Source organism: Chrysochloris asiatica, unplaced genomic scaffold (assembly GCF_000296735.1).
Source record: "Chrysochloris asiatica unplaced genomic scaffold, ChrAsi1.0 scaffold00028, whole genome shotgun sequence".
Taxonomy (NCBI): Eukaryota; Metazoa; Chordata; class Mammalia; order Afrosoricida; family Chrysochloridae; genus Chrysochloris; species Chrysochloris asiatica.
Window position 1 is genome coordinate 2,894,634 of NW_006408546.1, and position 9,194 is coordinate 2,903,827.

The 9,194-nt window shown below is 41.0% G+C and overlaps 1 pseudogene; it reads left to right on the forward strand.

Moving 5' to 3' along the window:
* The first annotated feature begins 7,345 nt into the window (after nucleotides 1–7,345).
* LOC102833096 lies at nucleotides 7,346–8,017 on the forward strand (annotated as a pseudogene).
* Nucleotides 8,018–9,194: the final 1,177 nt, after the last annotated feature.

Here is a 9,194-nt window from a genome sequence, read left to right on the forward strand (position 1 = left end):
TGCTCCATTCCAATGTACACAGAGTAGCTATGAGTTGGGACCAATTCAAAGACACCTAACAACAACAACGCAGCATATTTCTAAGGTGGAGCAGAATAGTGGCAAACGATGCACTTGTGTGCTTATCTGTGAAGTGGGAAATTTAAATGTCATCATAGGCTACATTTCATGTATATGAAGCACATAGAACAGCGCTTGTTGTTTAGTGTTGTTGGGTCGGTTCCGACTCATAGCAACCCTGTATAGAGTTTCTAAGGTTGTAAATCTTTAAGGGGGCAGAAAGCCTTATCTTTCTCTTGTGGAGCAGCTGGTGGGCTTGAACTGCTGGTCTTGTGGTTCACTGTCCAGTGCTTATCCTACAGAGCCACCATGCTCCCAAACCACTGCCTAACACATATTAAATGCTAGGTGTGTGTAAACTGTTGTTTCCTTGACTGTTACTATGTAACAAACCACTTCAAGATTCTTGGCATAAAAACCACTATTTCATTATGCTCATGGTTCTGTGAGCCAGGAATTTGGGCAAGGCATGGAAGGCACAGCTTGTCTCTGTTCCACATTATCTTGGGACCTCAACCAAGATTCAAAGACTGGGGTAACTTGGCAGCTGCAGGTTGGAATCATCTGAGGCTGGTTTGCTCACATGGATGGTGTCAGGGCTAGGAGGATTCAAAGAGTAAGGCTGCTGGCTAATACACTGATGTGTGTTTTATGGCTCAGCTTCCTTTTAAGTTCATAGCCTTGGTTGAACTTCTGAAATGGTAGGTTAAGAACTTCAAATGCAGGCATTCTAGAGAGCAAGGCAGAAGTTGCATTGCCTTTAATAACCTAGTCTCAGAAGTCATGCAGTGCTACTTCTACTCTATTCTACTGGTTACAAGCAAGTTAAACCTGCCCAAGTTCAGGGGGACTGTTTTACGAGGGTGAGTCAAAAATTATCTGCTCTCTGGCTGCAAAATTTATTTTAATCATCTTTCAGTAAAGACAAATACATCATTTTTCTACATAATCTCCTTGCTTTTCAATACACTTTGTCCATCGGTCAATGAGTTTTCATATTCCCTTGTTAAATAATGTTTTAGGCTGAGCTGCAAGTCACGAATGCACTGCTGTCTTCACTTCATCAGAGGTGAATCTTTGTCCTCGAAGGGCTGCTTTCAGGGGACCAAACAGATGAAAGTCCGATGGAGTAAAATCAGGACTACAGAGAGGATGCTTTCTAACACATCAAAATGAAGTTTTTGCAGAGTGTCAACAGTGTAGGCGGAGGTGTGAGGGCTGGTTATACAAGATCCCAATGGATATTGTATGATATTGCAGAGGATAGCAGTCCCCTGCATTTAATCTGAAGTTTAGGCTTCAGATCTTCAGTGAGCATCTCATTATAAGGAGCACTTTTGATCGCTGAACGTTTTTCCTGACAGTGTTCCAATACTGGCCCTTGAGGAAACTGTAAGCATCAATTTTCCAGTGGATGGTTGACTTTTGAACTTCTTGATTGGTGATTGAGCATATTTCTATTCCATACTCTGTTGTTTATTCTCAGGCTTGTAGTGGTAAATCCATGTCTCATCACCAGTAATGATTTTTTTTTTTTTCTAAGAAACTTAACCTTCCTTTGAGTATAGGTTTGCAGATGTCCAAACACTTTTGTTTATGCTCTTCTGTGAGCTGTTGCAGTAGCCATCTTGCACAAATGTTTGGAAACTTAGGTCTGTTGTGGATTATTTCATAGGCAGAGCCATGACTGATTTTCAAATGGTTTGCCACATAATCCACTACTACTTGTCTAATCAACAGAATCATTTCACATTCACGCTTAATGTTGTCATCAGCTGTGGACATGGGCAGGCGTTTTAATATAACCAGAGTGCAGATAATTTTTGACTCACCCTCGTAGTTTCTTAGGGCTGCTCTAACAAGGTACCTCAAACTCTAGGCTTGTTTAAGCAACAACAGAAACTTGTTGTTTCACAGTTCTGGAGGCTAGAAGTTTGAAATCAAAGCATCAGCTTGAGAGGGCAACGCTCTCTCAAAGGGGGATTCCTTCCTAGTTTCAGGTGGTGGTCAGCAACCCTTGGCATTCCTTGGCTTGTGACAGTAAAACTCCAATATCTGTCTCCTTCTGCACATGTCTTTCTTCCATCAGTGTATACGTGTGTGTGTTGTGTCCATATTTCCCTTTTCCAAAAAGAACACTAGTCAGATTGGATTAGGGTCCACTCTAATCCGGGATGACCTCATTTTAACTTAACTAACTGCATCTGTAGAAACCCTACTTCCAAATAAGGTCACACTATAAATTTTCAGGTGAACATGAAGTTTTGGGAGACACTATTCGGCACAGTATACCGGAGTACACCAACAGCACCTCTAGATTTGGAAGGGAAGATGTATTATAGCCACCTCTGGAAAACACAATCTGTCCAAATTGTTGTTACCATTAATTCTTACAGGAGAACAAAGTTCAGAACTTTCAAGTAGATTAGTATGTTCAGTTTTCCTCTCATTTTCATTTTCTTGGTGACTAAAAATTTTCCAGTGAATTCAATTCTAGTGGAAGATTTCAGAGGTTTAATTCCAGGAAAAGATGATAAATTTCACCCCTTGTGAAGATTGGGAGCCTTGGTGGTACAGTGGTTAAGCACTTGGCTGCTACCCAAGGTGTCAGTGGTTTGAACCTACCAGCTGCTCTGTGGGAGAAAGATGTGGAAGTCTGTCTGTTTCCATAAAGATTACAGCCTTGAAAGTCCTATGGGGCAGTTCTACTCTCTCCTATAGAGTCTCTACGAGTTGGAATCAACTAGATATCAATTCATTTACTTTTTTTTTTTTTTTGGTTTTTGTGAAGCATTGCTTTTGTGTTAGGTTTGAACTAAGGAGTTAATTTATGAAAAGAAAAGGAGTACATATGTTGGTGCCAGGGGATTCTAGCAAGGGTCAGTTCCACCAAATTCTTTGCACGGTACTTTAAAACGTCTCCTTTTTCTAGTTACTGAGAAGAGTATTTATATTTTTTATCCTGGCTTGTTTTTCTAAAGAAGATAAAAATGAAAGAGCATTAATGAGACTATTTTATTTTAGTTTGGATGAAAGTTTACAGAGCAAATAAGTTTCTATCAGCAACCTACACACATTTTGTTTCATGAGATTGGCTACAATCCCCTCAACACTTTTTCCCAGGGTTCTCCATTTCCATTCACCCTCCTTTCCTGCCCCTGCCTCCTTCTGAAGTTTGTTTTTTGAGTAAACGTTGTCATTTTGGATTTGTATGGTTGATTGTATGGTTGACGGTACAGTTCTTCCTGGTGTCATTTATTCTGTAAACTTGCCAGTTGTTCGGCTGAGAGTTGATCACTAGGGGTGTGTTCAGTTCCAGGCTTGAAGAATGTGTTAGAGCCATTGTCTTGGAGTTCCACTGATCTCCATTAAACCAGTAAGTCTGGTCTTTTTTATGATTATGAATTTCATTGTACTTTTATTGTCTTTATGGACAGTATTTGAAACATTTATTCTTTTGAGCAATCATTCCTTGTATTGCTGTTGTTAAGTGCTGTAGAGTCAGTTCTGACTCATAGACACCCTGTATAGAGTTTCCAAGAATCAGCTGGTGGGTTTGAACCACTGACCTTGTGGTTAGCAGTCCAGTGCTTATTCTATAGTGCCACACTAGGACTCCAACCAATTCCTGAGTGGGTAGAAAAAGTCTAAAATATTTTCTTTTAGCTTATAAATACAGAAACATTTAATTATCAAATACACTTATGCTGACCTCAACACCATTCCTTAATTTGTTAAACTCAGTCTGTTTAACACACATGTACTGAGTGTTTACGACAAGCCATGTAATGACCAAATATAATGGATTCAGAGAAGAGATGCCATTCATCCACCCACTTCAGGAGACTTCACTATCTTGGCTAGTGACACACAGTTTGCTTTAGATATTATCCAGTGGTGCCTTCCTTGGATTTAGCAACATTATTTTCTTTATGATTTTAGGGCCAGAGCCTATGAACCTAGTCATTTATATAGGACATAGCAGTCACCAAGGGTCTGGCTGTCTCTGCTTGCAGGTGTGAGGAGAAGGGAATTGTTAGACAGTACAAAACATCGGGTTCAGACAGATATAAGGAACCCACACACATGCCTGCCCAAGTATGAGAGTCACTTCAATGTGTATCACCACAAGAAGTATGGGAAGTAGTTGAGAAATAGATATTAATGTCCCTCACATCCCATGCTCTCTTTAATTTCTTGATGAATAAAATATTCCAACAAACTTGTTAAGTGCCGTTGAGCTGGTTCTGACCCATAGTGACCCTGTATAGGGTATCCGAGGAGTGGCTGGTGAGCTTGAACCACTGATCTTGCAGATCAAACAAACTTTACAGTCCAGCGCATTAACCCACAGTGCCAAACTAGGTGCTAATAAAAGTTCCTCCCCTTGTGAAGCATTAATTTAATTTGGATGAGTTTTGTGCCAATGCTGTTTTCTCAGGACAATAAAAATGTTTTTAAAGATTTCATTTATGTAGAACCATACAGTTGGGCCCCAGCTTTTCCTACTCTGCCTTTATCCACTCTCTACTTGCACAAAGCCTTGCAGTCCTGTGCTGTCATACCTTCTCTCAACTTAGGGACTTCGCTCGTGCCGTTCCTACTTCCTGCATGCTTGTCATCTCCTATTCCCAGTCACACTTGGTTAACTCCTCTTTCATTAGGTCAGCTCCTTCAGCACATCCTCCCTGAATACTATCCATCCCCCACTGGACTGGATCAGGATCTATCCTTTGCCTTCTCCAATTATGGAGCTGGTCAGACTGCATTGCTTTTCCCCATGCTGTTGGTCTTCTAAACTACTCATAAGGTTCTCTGCGGGCAAGACCTGAAACCTCATCTGTAATTACTCTTTCAGATCCTAGTAGATGCTTACCACATGGTGGTGGTGGTGTGCTGTGGAGTCAGTTCTGACTCATAATGACACTGTGTAGGGTTTCCGAGGCAGTAAGTCTTTACGGGAGCACAAAGCCTCATCTTTCTCCTGTGAAATAGCTGATAGTTTCAAACTGTTTATCTTGATGTTAGCATCCTGACTTGTAACCATAGTACCAAAGCACTTACTGAATGAAAAAACCACAAAACTTATTCATAAAGTTTGTTTCATAGTTCATTTATAGTTTATTACTGGACTTCTGGTGTGGTGCTGTATGATAAGCATTGGACTGCAAACCACAAGGTCAGCAGTTCAAACCCACCAACTGCTCCTTGGAAACCCTGTACAGGGTCGCTATGAGTTAGGATCTACTTAATGGCACTTAACATCAGCAACATAGTTTATTACTACCACAATTAGCATTAATATCCAGTTCCTCTGTCTTCAGTTATTTTACCATTCTTCTCTGCTAGTACTCTGACTCACAAAATGTACACCAATGTATTGTAGATATGTGTGATAGCCAAATGGTAAGTTTGCCAGAAGAGTTAATTAGCCAAAAACATTCTGGTTGATGTGAAGCTTAGTTAGAAAATGTTGACATTAGCTAATGTTTAGATTTTGCTGAGGCAATTGTATTATAATGGAGCGAGACATTTCTAGTATGATTTCTGACTGGAGATTTTCTGGATTGGAGAAAATTTGCTCAGTGACTCACTGAAGTGTGATAATAGTGGTATTATTGGTGATGGAAGTGGTGGCATCGATGGTGATGATGGTGATGGTTTGAGGGGTGGTGTGGATGGCAGGGTGGTAGGAATGATGTTGGTAATGGTGGCATGAGGAACAATGTGAATGATGATGGTGGATGGTGGTATTGATAGTGGTGGTGGAGGTGGTAGTAATAGTGATAGTGAATTGTGATGATGGTAATAGTTATGATATGAAAGTAAGCAAAAATATTGCTACCAAATCAGAGAACCCTTCATTAAAAAAAATACAACAATGTGAAGCTGTCGTTCTTTGACATATCCTCCATCTAGGTCTATATACTTCTTGAGGTGGTATTTCCATTTTCTAATGGACTCCTTGTATGGCACTGTAGGATAAGCACTGGATTATGAACTACAAGGTTGGTGGTACAAACCCACCAGCCACTCCTTGGAAACACTATGCAGGGTTGGAACTAACTTAGTGGCACCTAACAACAACAACAGCCCTTGTCTGAAGAATTTTGTGTTCTTTGATTTATACAATGCCAAAATGGCAGTTTGGACATCTTCAAGGGACTCATGTTCCTATTAAATGTTTTTAGAATTTTGAGATCAAAAAGAAGTCTGCAATGGCAAGATAAGAGCTATATAGGGTAGATAGGGTAAAGCTTTCCATAGAAATTCTCATAAGGGTAACCCTTGCTACCCCTGAAGAATGAGCAGGTGCATTATTTTGTTATAGAAAAAAAAATTCCTTGGTACAATTTTCCCGGCCTTTTTATCACTAATGCATTTTTACATTTTCTTAAAACTTACTCAAAATAAACCTCATGATTATCGTATGTCATTCAAGAAAATAAATCAAGATTACCCTTTTGGAAAACATAAAACAGTTGCCATAATCTTCTGAGCTGACCTGTCTGCCTTGAATTTAACTGGCCCAGCAGATCCCTTTGGAAATCACTGTTCTGATTGGACTGTTCTTTTGGAAGGCACCCTGATAAGATTAAGATGAATGTATTACTGAGAGGATGTGTCTGCAGTCACCCATTGATCACAGAGATATGTTTAAACACATTTTGTTTGGCATGAATCCATGTGCATATGAACTGGAATCTTACTACCAATTTTTTCACTTACCTGTTATGAGCAGTGGTAGTGATAATGAGTCATAAGGCTTTCAAAGGTTAATCCTTCAAAAGTACACTGCTTATTCCTTCTTCCTGGTGGTGGTTGGTAGTTATGTGCCATGAGTAGGTTCTGACTCATAGTGACCCTGTCTAGGATTTCTGAAGCCCTAAATATTTATGGGAGCAGAAAGCCTCATCTTTCTCCTATGGAGTGGCTGATAGATTTGCACTGCTGACTTTGTAGTTAGTAGCCTAATGCATAATCCAGTATGCTACAAGACCTCATCTGCTCTTACTCTGAACTCTCTGCTGAAAGCTATCTACCATGGAGGACCTTGCTGGAATTTGAAACACCAGTGTCATAGCTTCAAGCATTATAGCAACAAGAAAGCACCAAAGTCTGATAACCTGAGAGTCATGTTGGTTAATGAATAGCAGCAAAACATTGTCTGATGCAGTGTTGGAAGATGAGTCCCTCAGGTTGGAAGACACTCAAAATACAACTGGGGGGAGGGGGGACTCTTCTGGTCCCTGGCATGCCCGGAGTTGTGGGCGTCGGTGCAGACATGGCCAAGTCCAAGAACCACACCACACACAACCAGTCCCCAAAATGTCACAGAAATGGTATCAAGAAACCCTGATCACAACGATATGAGTCTCTCAAGGAGGTGGACCCCATGTTTCTGAGGAACATGCGCTTTGCCAAGAAGCACAAGAAGGGCCTGAAGAAGATGCAGGCCAACAATGCCAAGGCCATGGATGCACGCGCTGAGGCTATGAAGGCTCTCATAAAGCCCAAGGAGATCAAGCCTAAGATCCCAAGGGGTGTCAACCGCAAGCTCAGTCGACTGGCCTACATTGCCCATCCCAAGCAGGGGAACCATGCTCGGGCACGCATTGCCAAGGGTCTGAGGCTCTGTCAGCCAAAGTCCAAGTCCAGTGCTAAAACTAAGGCTGAAGCTTCAACCAAGGTCTCAACTAAAGCTCCAGTCAAGGCCTCAGCTAAAGCTCTAGCCAAGGCCTCAACTAAAGTCTCAGCCAAGGCCTCAACTCAAGCCCCAGCCAAGGCCTCAACTCAAGCCCCAGCCAAGGCCTCAACTCAAGCCCCAGCCAAGGCCTCAACTCAAGCCCCAGCCAAGGCTTCAACTCAAGCCCCAGCCAAGGCTTCAACTCCAGCCCCAGCTAAGGCCTCACCTCAGGCTCCCAAAGGTGCCCAGGCCCCCACAAAGATGGAATAGAGTTCTCCATCTCAGGACAGAGGGATTAGCATGACCCTTTGGGCTACCATCTGTATGGAGCCGGTGTCCTCCTGTGCTGTTTGTACAAATAAATATGAGGCAGGAAAAAAAAACCCAACAACAACTGGGGAAGAGCTGCCTCCTCAAAGTAGAGTTGACCCTAATGATGTGGATGGAGCAAAGCTTACAGGATCTTCATTTGCTGATGAGGCATGACAAAAAAAGAAAGGAAATTGGTGCAAACATCCATTAATAATTGGAATGTGAAATATACAAAATATAAATCTAAGAAAATTGGAAGTTGTAAAAAATGAAATGGAATGCATAAATTTCGATATCCTAGGCATTACTGAACTGAAGTGGACAGGTATCGGCAATTCTGAAATGGACAGCTATATGGTTTACTATGCAATGCTATCCATATGACTGAAGTGGTATGGTGTTGAATTCAGTGCCAAAAAGAGCATCTCAAGACCTATCTTGAAATGAAATGCTGTCTGTGGTAAGATAATATCTATATGATTACAAGAAGACCAGTTAATATGATTATTATTCAAATTTATGAACCAACCACCAAAGGCAATGATGAATAAATTGAAGAATTCTGCCAACTTCTTCAAACTGAAATTGATCAAACATGCAATTAAACACATTGATAATTACTGGTGATTGGAATGCAAAAGTTGGAAACAAAAAGGAGGGATCAATAGTTGGAAAATATGGCTTTGGTGATAGAGACTAAGATGGAGATCGCAAGATAGAATTTAGCAAGACCAACGGCTTATTCATTACAAATATCTTTTTCACAGCACAAATGATGACTATCCATGTGGACCTAACCGATTTGACTGCATCTGTGGGAAGAGATGATGAAGAAGCAAGGCCAGGGATTGACTATGGAACAGACTATCAATTGCTCGTGTGCAAATTCAGGCTGAAGCTGAAGAAAATTAAAGCAAGTTCATAAGAGCTAAAATATGACCTTGAGTATATCCCACCTGAATTTAGAGATCACATGAAGAATAGATTTGATGCATCAGACACCAATATTGAAAACCAGAGGAATTGTGGGATGACATCAAGAACATCATACATGAAGAAAGCAAGCAAGCAGTCATTAAAAAGACAGGAAAGAAAGAAAAGACTGAAGTGGGTATCTGAAGAGACTTTGAAACCT